The 11,592-nt window shown below is 44.8% G+C and overlaps 1 long non-coding RNA gene across 2 annotated transcripts; it reads left to right on the top strand.

Moving 5' to 3' along the window:
* The first annotated feature begins 1,314 nt into the window (after nt 1-1,314).
* LOC121040438 (uncharacterized) lies at nt 1,315-10,303 on the top strand. 2 transcript variants are annotated; one of them, XR_005795292.1, is made up of 4 exons: nt 1,315-1,447; nt 8,019-8,153; nt 8,773-9,011; nt 9,136-10,303. It is a non-coding gene; the product is annotated as an uncharacterized LOC121040438 (long non-coding RNA). The 2 variants fall into 2 exon arrangements; XR_005795291.1 differs by having other exon boundaries at nt 8,773-10,303.
* The last annotated feature ends 1,289 nt before the right edge of the window (nt 10,304-11,592 follow it).

Raw genomic sequence — 11,592 nt, 5'->3', positions numbered from 1 at the left:
AAATTCAAGAGGTAATTAAGGTTACTTCAGGTCTGGGTGAAAGGGGCCACATTGTTTCCATCACCTAGGATCAACCTTAATCAGCCATCTCACAGATGGGAGGGATGGAGAGGCGGGAGAGAGATGGGAGTCGGCAAATCAGCCAGAACAGACCTCAGGAGGCCAAGGGTAAAAAAAATAAAATACAGAAGTCCATTCAACCACTTTGGAAAGCAACCTGGCAATCTTCTGTTAAAGGTAAATATATGCCCTAGGATACAGCATTTCCTTCCCTGGGAGTCTCCTCAAGGAAATTCTCAGATAACTGCACAAGAGACTTGAACAAGATTACTGTGCTACTGCTTATAATAATCACTTAAATGGATATAATTTAAATGCCCACAGTGACGACAATGAATAAATAAAATCTGGCACACTGCGAGAACAGAGTACTATATAGCTGTAAAAATTAATTACCTGGATGTACATGTGTCAACATAGACTGAGAGCCAAGATAATCGTGTGTGTGTGTGTGTGTGTGTGTGTGTGGTGTGTGTGTGTGTGTGTGTGTGTGTGTGTGTGCATTTTATAGCTTGACTTCTGATGTTGGTATTTTATGCTTTCTTTTTTTTTCCCCGATCATTCCAACTAGAGATTCATTGATTGTATCAAACTTCTCAAAGGATGACCTTTTTTAAAATAAACCTTTTATTTGGAATAATCTTACATGTACAGAAAACTTGCACAGACAGGAGAAAGTTCTCATACACCCCTCATATTGTTTCAGTTTTCCCTACTATTACTATCTCTGATTACTGTTATAAACCTGCCAAGTCTAAGAAACCCACATTGGTAGATTACTATGAACTAAACTGTAGACTTTGTGTTTTACCAGTTTTCTATCACTGACCTTTGTGTGTTTCAAGGTCCAGTCCAGATGGCTACTTTGCACTGAGCTGTGCTAGTCTCCTGTGGTCTGACAGTTTTTCAGTATTTCCTGGTTTTCATGCCCTTGATGATCTCAAGGAGTACTGGCCAGGTATTTTGTAGCATGTCCCTCAATTTAGGGTGCGCCTGTGAATTTTCTCATGATGAGGGCAGGATTATTGGGTTTGGGGAAAGAACGTCACAAAGGAAAAGCGTCCTTCTCAGCTCATATTCGGGAAGCCTCTCGAAAGCCAAGTTCCCAGACACCAGACAAAGGTCAAACTCACTTGCAGACTTTTCTCTCTCTTTTTTTTTAATGTTTATTTTTGAGAGAGGAGAGAGTGCGTGGTGGGGACAGGCAGGGAGAGTAGGAGACAGAGGTTCTGAAGTAGGCTCTGCACCGACAGCAGCAAGCCAGATGTGGGAACCCACAAACCGTGAGATCATGACCTGAGACGAAGGCGGACACTCAACCGACTGAGCCACCCAGGTGCCCCCACTTGCAGACTTTTCTAAGGGAAGTAGCCTTAGGCTCATGGAGGTAAGCCTTTCATGCACATGTCTTCTTTTTCTCTGGATGCTTTTAAGGTTTTTTTCTCTATCCTTAGCTTCAAGCAAATAGGTTATGATGTGCACTGGTGTCTTTTTCTTTACTTTTGTGAGTTTGGAAATTTGAAAATTTTTCTATGAATATTTCTTCTACTATATAAGTTTTAATCCACTCTCCTCTTTCAGGGACTCAAAGTACACTTCTATTAAGTTTACAGTTTCCCACAGCTTACTGCTACTCTTTATTTTGGGGGTGGGGGGAGAGGGTCTTTTTTCTTCTCTGTGTTTCATTTTGGATTGTTCATCTCACTAGATCTTAAAAGTTCATTCACCTTCCCTTCTTCAGTGTCTAATTGGCCATCAGTCCTGTCTCACACATTTTTCATCTCAGACATTGTAGATTTCACTTCCAGAAATTCTGAGTCTTTTTTTTTCCCACATTTTTGACACCTTTATTGAAGTATAACTGACACATATTAAGCTGCACATATTTAAAGGGTTGATATTTCTTGGAGTTTTGACATAGGTAAATGCCAGTGAAACTGTCACCGCAATCAAGATAATATGACCTAGTGTGTTCATGGACCAGTGGAATCAAACTAGAAATCAAGAACAGAAAGATAATAACAGAAAAGTCTCCACATACTTGAAAACTAAGCAACACACTTCTAAATAAGCCAAAGAGAAAGTCTCAAAGAAATACACCACAGTGCTGAACTGGATGAAAATACAATGCATCGGGGCACCTGGGTGACTCAGTCGGTTAAGCTCCGACTTTGGCGCGGGTCACGGTTTGAGAGTTTGAACCCCACATCAGACTCTGTGCTGACAGCTCAGAGCCTGGAGCCTGCTTCAGATTCTCTCTCTCTCTCTCTCTCTCTCTCTCTCTGCTCCCCCCCCAAAATAAATAAACACAAAAAAAAGAAAATACAATGCATCAAAAGTCATAGGACAACAGCTAGAGCAGGGCTAAGAAGGACATTTATAGCGCCAAATGTATACATCCAAAAAAAGGAAGTGTCTAAAATCAGTAACTGAAGCTTCCACCTCTAGAACCTAGAGAAAGAAGATAAAAACTAAAAGCAAGCAGAAAGATGGAAATAATAAAGAGCAGAAATCAATGGAATTGAAAACAGAAAAACAATGGAGAAAATCAGTGAAACAAAGATCAATAAAACTGGCACAGAGAGAGAAAAAACACAAATTGCCAATATCAGGAATAAAATGTGGCATCACTACAAACCCCACAGACACCAAAATAATAAGGAAATGTTAGGAACAACTCTATATACGTTTGTAGGTTTATGACTCTCTTTTTGAAATAAAAAACTATATTATTTAAGGTATATGACATGTTTTAATATACATACACATTGTGATGAACACAACCAAACTAATTAACACATCCATCACCTCCCAGTCATTGCGTGTGTGTGTGTGTGTGTGTGTGTGTGTGTGTGTGTTAAGAATACTTGAGCTCTACTCTCTTGGAAAATCTCAAGTACACGACACACTGTTACTAACTATGGTCACCGTGCCATTCACTAGGTCTCCAGAATTTAGTCGTCTTTTTTATTAATGTTAGTTTATTTTTGAGGGGGAGGGAGGGAGAGACAATGAGCAGGGGAGGGGCAGAGAGAGACAGAGAGAGAGAGAGAGAGAGAGAGAGAGAGAGAGAGAGAGAATCTGAAGCAGGCTCCAGGCTCTGAGCTGTCAGCAGAGCCCAATGTGGGGCTCAAACTCATAAACTGTGAGATCATGACCTGAGCCGAAGTTGGATGCTCAACAGACTGAGCCACCCAGGCATCCCCATCTTTTTTTTTTTTAATGTTTGTTTATTTTTGAGAGAGAGAGAGAGAGAGAGAGAGAGAGATGCATGCACATGCAAGTGGGGTAGGGGCAGAGAGAAGAGGACAGAGGATCTGAAGTGGGCTCTGTGCTGACAGCAGAGAGCCCAATACAGGGCTCAAACTCAGGAACTGCGAGATCATGACCTGAGCCAAAGTCAGATGCTCAACCCACTGAGCCACCTGCATGCCCCAGAACTTGGTCACTTTTAACTACAAGTTTGTACCCTTGGATCAATATCCCTCCTTTTTCCTCACCCCCACCTCCAGCCTCTGGTAACCACCATTCTACTATAAGCTTGAGGGGGGTGGGTTTTTGGTTTTTGGTTTTTGGTTTTGTTTTGTTTTGTTTTGTTTTAGTTTAGTTTAGTGAGGGTTTTGTTTTGTTTTGTTTTGTTTTGTTTTGTTTTGATTCCACATATAAGTCTTTCTGGCTTATTTCACTTCACATAATGTTCTTGGGTCCATCCATGCTGCCAAAAAGAGCAGGATTCCCCTCTTTTTAAAGTCTTAGTAATATTCCATTACACACACAAACCCCTCACATTTTCTTTATCTATGTATCTGTCAACAGACACTTAGATTGTTTCCGTATCTTGGCTATAGTGAGTAATTCTGCAATGGACAAGAAAGTGCAGGTATCTCTTTGAGATAGTGATTGTGATGTGATTTCTTTTGGATATTTACCCAGAAGTGGGGTTTCTGGATCACATGGTACTTCTATTTTTAATTTTTTGAGGAACCCCCATACTGTTTCCATAGGGGCTGCACCAATTTATATTCATACCAACAGTGCACTAGGGCCCCCTTTTCTCCACATCCTCACCAACACTTGTTTAATCTTTTGACTTTTTGATAATAGCCATCCTAACAGGTGTGAGGTGATGTCTCATTGTGGTTTCGATTTGCATTTCCCTGGTGATTCATGACACCAAGCACATTGTCATGCTCCTGTTGGCTACCTGTGCTTCTCCTTTGGAAAAATGTCTATTGAGGTCCACGGCCCATTATTTTTTTTTTAATGTTTATTTATCTTTGAGAGAGACAGAGCATGTGCAGGGGAGTGGGAGGGGTAGACAGAGAAGGAGACACAAAATCCGAAGCAGTCTCCAGGCTCCGCACTGTCAGCACAGAGCCAACGCGGGGCTCCAACTTACACCAACTGTGAGATCATGACCTGAGCCCAAGTCAGACACTTAACTGACTGAGCGACCCAAGCACCCCGCCCATTTTTTTAATTGGGTTATTTGTTTTTATGGTACTGACTTGTATGAGTTCTTTACATATTTTTGACATTATACCCTTATCCAATAGATGATTTGCAAACACTTTCTCCTATTCCATAGGGTCCCTTTTCATTTTGTTGACTGTTTCCTCTGTCATGCAGAAACTTTTTAGTTTGATGGAGTCCCACTTGTTTATTGCCTTTGCTTTTAGCATCATATCCTCCCCCTACTCTGCCTCCCCCAAAGAAATCCTTGCCAAGACCAATGTCATAGACCCTCCCCCCTGTGTTTTCCTCTGGCAGTTTTATAGTTTTGAGTCTTCCAGTTATGTCTTTAATGTATTTGAGTTGATTTTTGTGTATGGTGTAAGAAGGGCATATGGTTTGGGTCCTGAAATCTACCTTACTCTCCCCAACTTTCAGTGTCGTCTTATATTTGTTTTTTGATTTTGTGTTTTTTGTTTTTATATAATGTCCAGAGATTGTAGTTGTACTTAGTAGGAGTAACAGGAAAAAAGTAGATCTGTTCCAGCTTCCCAGAACCATGTGACCTTCTGAATCCCTTTTATACCTTTCATGTCTCTGCTGAGCATGTTTAATCTTTGTTCTCTCCTTTTGAACATATGGAATGTGGTTATAATTATTGTTTTAATATCCTTGTCTACTAAGTCTATCGTTTGTGTCTTTTATGGGTCTGTTTATATTGATGGATTTTTCTCCTCATTATGGGTCATAGTTAATTGCTTCTTTGCACGCCTCCCAATTTTTATTGACTGCAAGAGACTGAATTTTGGCTTGGTAGTGCACTGGATATTTTGTATTCATATAGATAGTCCTGGGGTTTGTTCTGTGATACAATTAAGTTACTTGGAAACAGTTTGATCCTCTCAAGGTTTGTTTTTAAATTTTGTTAGGTGGGATCAGAGCAGCCTCTATTCTGGGTTAACTTTCCTCCCACAACTGAGCACTCTAGCAGATAGTTCATGAATTACCAGATTTTTCCATTCAGGCTGATGAGAACTTGAACTATCCCCCCACCCTTTGTGAACTATAGGGATTGCTCTCTCTAATCCTTTTGAGCAGTTCTTTCCCTGGTCTTAGGTAGTTTCTTCGCACACAGGCACTGACTAGTCAAGCTCCCTGTGGAGCTCTGGAGCCCTTTCTGGGCAGGGCTCTCCTCATTCACACTCTGCCTGAGAATCCCGGCCACCTTGATCTCTCCAAACTCCCAGCTCCCTCTCCTCAACTCAGGGAGATCACCAGGCTCCACCTGAGGTACCCTTCCCTACACCGTAGTCTGGAAACTTCAGGCAGTAAACCAAGGCAATCATAGGGCTCACACTGTTTGTCTCCCATCATCTTGGGGATCGCTGTCCTGTGCTGCCTGATATTCAAGGTCTGAAAACCCTCATCTCCTATATTTTGTCTGGATCTTTTTGTTGATTGCTTCAGGCAGCAAGAGAAATCTGGTCCCTGGTATTCCAATTTGGCTAGAAGCAAAGTCTCCCAAACATGGTATGCTGATTGAAAAACACAAATTGTGTACTGGGAATTTATCCAAAGGATACAGGAGTGCTGACTCACAGGGGCACACGTACCCCAATGTTTATGGCAGCTCTTTCAACAATAGCCGAAGTATGGAAAGAGCCTAAATGTCCATCAACTGATGAATGGATGAAGAAGATGTGGTTTATATATACAGTGGAATACTACTTGGCAATGAGAAAGAATGAAATCCTGCCATTTGCAGCAATGTGGATGGAACTGGAGGGTATTATGCTGAGTGAAATAAGTCAGTAAGAGAAGGACAGATATCGTATGTTCTCACTCCTATGTGGAACTTGAGAAACTTAACAGAAGACCATGGGGGAGGGGGAGGGAGAGGGGAAAAGATAGTTTCAAACAGAGAGGGAGGGAGGCAAATCATAATGGACTCTTAAACTCAGAGAACAAGCTGAAGGTTGATGGGGGCGGGGAAGATGGGTGATGGGCCATTGAGGAGGGCACTTGTTAGGGATGAGCACTGGGTGTTGTATGTAAGCAATGAATCATGGGAATCTACCCCTAAAACCAAGAGCACGCTGTATACACTGCATGTTAGCTAACTTGACAATAACTTATATTAAAAATAAAAACAAAAAACAGAAAGAAAAACACAAATTGCTACCAAATGGTCCTATACCACTTACATAGCTTTGCAAAACAGTGCTGGTATGGTGCAACACAACACAACACCATATATTATTCCTGCGTAATGGTAACGAACACATACAGTACCTGCCAGGTATCAGACACTGCTGTGTAAGGGCTTTGCTTTCCTTCTATCCATTTTGAGAAGAGAGACATTGGGACCCTGAGATGTCTGGAATTTGCTCAAGGTTACACAGCAAAAAGTAATAGAGTTGAGCTCCAATTCAGTTGGGCATCCAACTCTTGACTTCACCTCAGGTCATAATCTCAGTTTGTGAGTTCGAGCCCCACACCGTGCTCTGCGCTGACAATGCAGAGCCTGCTTGGGATTCTCTCCCTCTCTCTCTCTCTCTCTGCCCCTCCCCCACTTATGTGTGTGCACTCTCTCTCTCAAAAGAAAGAAAGAAAGAAAGAAAGAAAGAAAGAAAGAAAGAAAGAAAGAGAGAGAGTGTTAGACTTTCACCCAGTAAGTCTGGCTCCTGAGTTAATACTCTTAATCATTAATTAGGCTACTCTGCCTCTTGTGCCTATATGTGATCAAAACATGGACAGGAAGGACACACACCAATTTCAACTCCTCTGAGAAAAGACAAGGCAATGAGCTATTATTGATGCTGGGGATAGAGATGGGGCTCATTCACGCTTTCTTCCCTAAAAAAGATTTTTTTTAATTAAATAAAACTTTAAAACAAGCCAATATAAGGAGACTAATGTTAACATTTGTTTAATCTGGGAGGTGGGTACATGAATATTTGTACTTTGAACTTTTAAGTTTAAAATATTTTCCCGTAAGGCTGGGGGAGAAGGAAAGAAGAAATTGAGGGTCACCACCATCAGCTAGAAATGCACAGTGGAGGACAGAGACAGCCAGGTTGGGAGGAGAGGGCAGGTGCTGGCCCAGCCCTTCCAGACTAAGTACATAACTCTCCACGTGGCCCAGACTTCCCCCAGCACTAACACGCCTGACCCCACTGCTTGTCATTCTGAGCATGTGGTGCAGCCCTGAGCCTCCCTGCCTCCCTTTACCCAATCTCTTCCACCAGGAATGCCCTCCCACCCTATTCTACAGGCAAGGACCTTGTCCTGCAGGCAAGGACCAGCTAGAGGGCTTCCTCTTTCTTGAAGCCTAGGGACTCGAGAGCTCCTCTGGGCTCCAAAGGACAGAGGAGCCCCCAGCCAGTTTATACCAACAGGTAGGAGAGATCCCTGACTCACGCAGTAAGGCATGGAAGGGGCAGAGGACAGCTTGATCCGGGCACCGAGCATCTTCAAGCTCTTTCGGTGTCTTCTCACTTTCTCAGACAGGCTCCTGCCTTTGAAGTTTTGACCCAGCCCCACGGAAGCTCAAGCTGCGTATTATGATCACCAGGCTGGCATTCCACGGCCACCCCTGAAGTCTGAGCTGTGACGTCTGCTGCAGACGAGCGGTGAAGCAGGTAAACCCAGGGCCGCCACACCATCTATGTAGCTTTCCCAAGACGCTTGCACCCCTGTCGCCTTGAGTCCCCAGAAAAAATGGTCTGTCCTACTGTTCATTCAACAACATCCAATCAAAAGGATTTGCTGAATACCCGCCATGTGGCTGGAGGGACAAAGATGACTTAGATCCTGCCCTTTAGGAGTAGGGAGAGGAGGGATGTCAGGGGATTGCTGACATCCATGTGGGAAGCGCAGTGGTAGAGACACGAAATCGAGCGTGTGGGAACACGGAGCATGATTCGGACAGGCGGCATTCAAGCTACGTCTTGTAGAACAAATAGGAGTTTTCTGGGTACGGAGCTGGCAAAAGTGGTCGAGCGGTGGTGGCACGGAGGGAGCACACCGTAGACAAGGAAATGTGTGCACAATGGCGTGGATGCATGGTGGGGCACTCCGCGCTTAGGGAACCGGAAGTCTAGGGAACCGGAAGTCTAGGGAACCAGAAGTCGGTCGGTGTGGCTGGGGCAGGGTCAAGGGATGTGAAGAATCAAGACTGCACACGAGGCAGTAGCTCCTCAAAAGCAAGGACAGGGCATCACAGCCTCATTACAGAGGATTTACTATTTGTCATCCCAGAATAGATTCCCCTGTTCTTTTGGGAAATGACTCCAACTTCATGGTTCTGCCAGAAATGATCCATCACAGCACGGAACGACCACCTGACCCCAAGCCAACCAATCATTCTTGCCTGGGATTCCTTCCCATGGAGCTGGCGTGGGGAAGCTCTCTTCCCTCACGACCGTAAGCCTAGAAGCCTGGGCTACATGTGGCCGTGACTCCAGGCCCGCGAGGACGGCCCACCTGAGAGAACAGAGGTAAGAGGGAGGGATCTGAATCCCTGGACCCGGAGGCCTCGACGGCTAGCTTTTCTCTGGCTCCTAGCATTTCTTCACCTCGAGCCATAAACTTCTTCTTGCCCCTTACGGTAGTTTTAATTAGGTCTGTGCACTCCCAGCCCAAAGGGCCCTGTCCTCAGCATATCCATCTGGACTGATGCAACGAAGCTGCTCACAACACAGTTGACGAGGCCAAAGCACGGAAAAACAGTGCAGGGAAGAACACATCCAAATCAAGTAGGACTTGATGGGCCACCTGCTACTACCATGCACGGGGCAGTTTCCTCGGGTCACGTGAGCCAGAGGCCAGCCCCAGGCCCAGAGAGCACCCACCCTTCACACATCCCAGATGCCATCCTCCTGTTTTCACGGGACGGCGTTCTCACTCACAAAGTCTGCGTGACCAGGCCCTTCTCCACTTCGGGCTACCAAGTGGTCCACCTTTCTCTCCTTCCAAGTTGCAAAAACAAAAGAACCATGGCAGGGTACTAGGTGGAGAATATTTTTCCATCGAGGCTCAGAGGAAGGCCTAGCATCCATTTCCGGAGCTATGGCCTCTGAGCCTCCGCCACCAGCCCACTTCTGGCTGGGCCGGCCTCTGCTTCCGCCTCCAGTGCACATGTCAGTCAGAGGAGCCTCTCTGATCGCTACTTTAAATAACAATCCCTACTTCCACTCCCTCCTGGTATCTTACCCTACTGGGCATTTTTTTCTCCACCTTTGATCACCACCTAACACGGTATCTATTTTCTGTTCCCAACCCAATTAGAACGTAAACTCCGGGGGGGGGGGGGGGGGGGGGGCCAAACACCCCCTTTTTTTTATATTTTTATTTTTAAAACCCAGGACAGTGCCTCACACAGGCCGTGTTTCCAATAAATATCTGTTGAATGAATGAATGAATGAATGAATGAACAGGCAGTGACACCAGACTGGGATCAGGGAACAGAGAGGGCAGACCGAGGGGTGATAGATTTCCGGTCTGCAGAAGGTTAAGACGGGCAATTATTTGAAATGCCCAATCTCATGAGGGATGAAAGAAGACACAGGACAAACGGGACCCATGAAGCAGGCGGGTCCAAGCGAGTGGTACAGCTGGGTGGACAGCTTTCGGCTTTGCCTAGCGCTCCTTTACCCTTCTGACAAGAATCCCTGATTCTCCTCGAGTTTATGCTGCTTTAAAGCGTGAGCATGTGACCTGATTTAGCCAATCAGCATACCCCATGCCTTTGCCCATAGTGATTGCTTTCTGTTTGGATACATGATCTAATTCAGGCAATGAGAGTCTCCCAAAACAAATGGGTAAAAGAAAGTCCCCACCCAGGGACACTGCCCGTAGCAAGGATGATACAGCCTGGAGGTGGACTCATCACCTGCAGCCTGAGAATAAAGCCAACCCAGAGGAAAGAACCCCTCTCCAGAAACTTGAGTTCCTCCCTGGATCCAGCCATGCCCAAAGGTACCAGACCTTTCAGTGCTGTCAGCCAATAAAGTCTCCTTTTCTGGTGAACTGTTTTGAATTGGGATTACGTCCCTTCCAGCCGAAAACATCCTGAGCAACCCTGAAGAACAGGAGTGAAAGTACATTCTCATGGCGCTTAAATACCTCACAGGGAGGCCTAATGTCAGGCCAGATGTCCCAGAAGAGCAATCCCATAACTCTTGGTGAAACTCACTGACTATCTTTTTGATGGGCAGGATGGGGCCATGATGGCAGTTTTATTAACTATTCGCAGTTACGTTTGGGGAATAAATTCAACCGCTTTGTCTCGCATCTCACGACTGTGAAGGGCCATGATTAAACGGAATCCGACATTCAACTCAGTGCAGAGGGAGAGAGAGCATCATACGGTGAAAAGAGCACCGAACCAAGAGCCGAATCATCTGGCTTCTCATCCTTCTCTGATCACTAACTGGCGGTGCGTTGTGAGCCAACTCATCTGCTTCTCTTCATCTCAACGTCTAAGTCCGCAAAGCGAGCAGCATGATTAAAACCCCTGCGAGCAGCCCTTCTAATTCTGGACTCAAAAGCCCAGGAAGACAAGGGTTCCTAATCTTTGATAGGATCTAAACCCAGAAAAACACGCATGTGCACAAACACGTAATTCTGCAGAGTGTCATGGGGTTCACGACTCTACGACCCAAACTAGATCGCTAACCTCTCTCCATTCTACAATAACTAGGACACTAGCTCTTCTTGCATTCCTCTGGTAATGGGGAACTCACTACCTGCCAAGGTAGCCAAACGCGACTGAACTGCTCTAGAAACATTAGTTTGTCTTCATATTGAACCAAGATCTTCACACAGCAGTTTCTACCTATTGGTCCAAATTCTCCAGAGCAAATCAGAAAAACCCTCTCTCCCTGTCTCTCTCCCTGTGTGCGGCATCTCTTCATTTGTTTGAAGACTGTTTCCAACTTTTAAATGCAAATAATATGTGAGAAGAAATGCAGATGACGGCTCACCATGTAAATTATTTTACAGTTCATTGTTAGAAAAATACATTCTTGGGCGCCTGGGTGGCGCAGTCGGTTAAGCGTCCGACTTCAGCCAGGTCAC

Source organism: Herpailurus yagouaroundi, unplaced genomic scaffold (genome assembly GCF_014898765.1).
Source record: "Herpailurus yagouaroundi ecotype Mexico unplaced genomic scaffold, PumYag 182, whole genome shotgun sequence".
Taxonomy (NCBI): domain Eukaryota; kingdom Metazoa; phylum Chordata; class Mammalia; order Carnivora; family Felidae; genus Herpailurus; species Herpailurus yagouaroundi.
The sequence above is the reverse complement of the archived record's forward strand: the minus strand, read 5'-3'. Positions and strand labels throughout refer to the sequence as shown.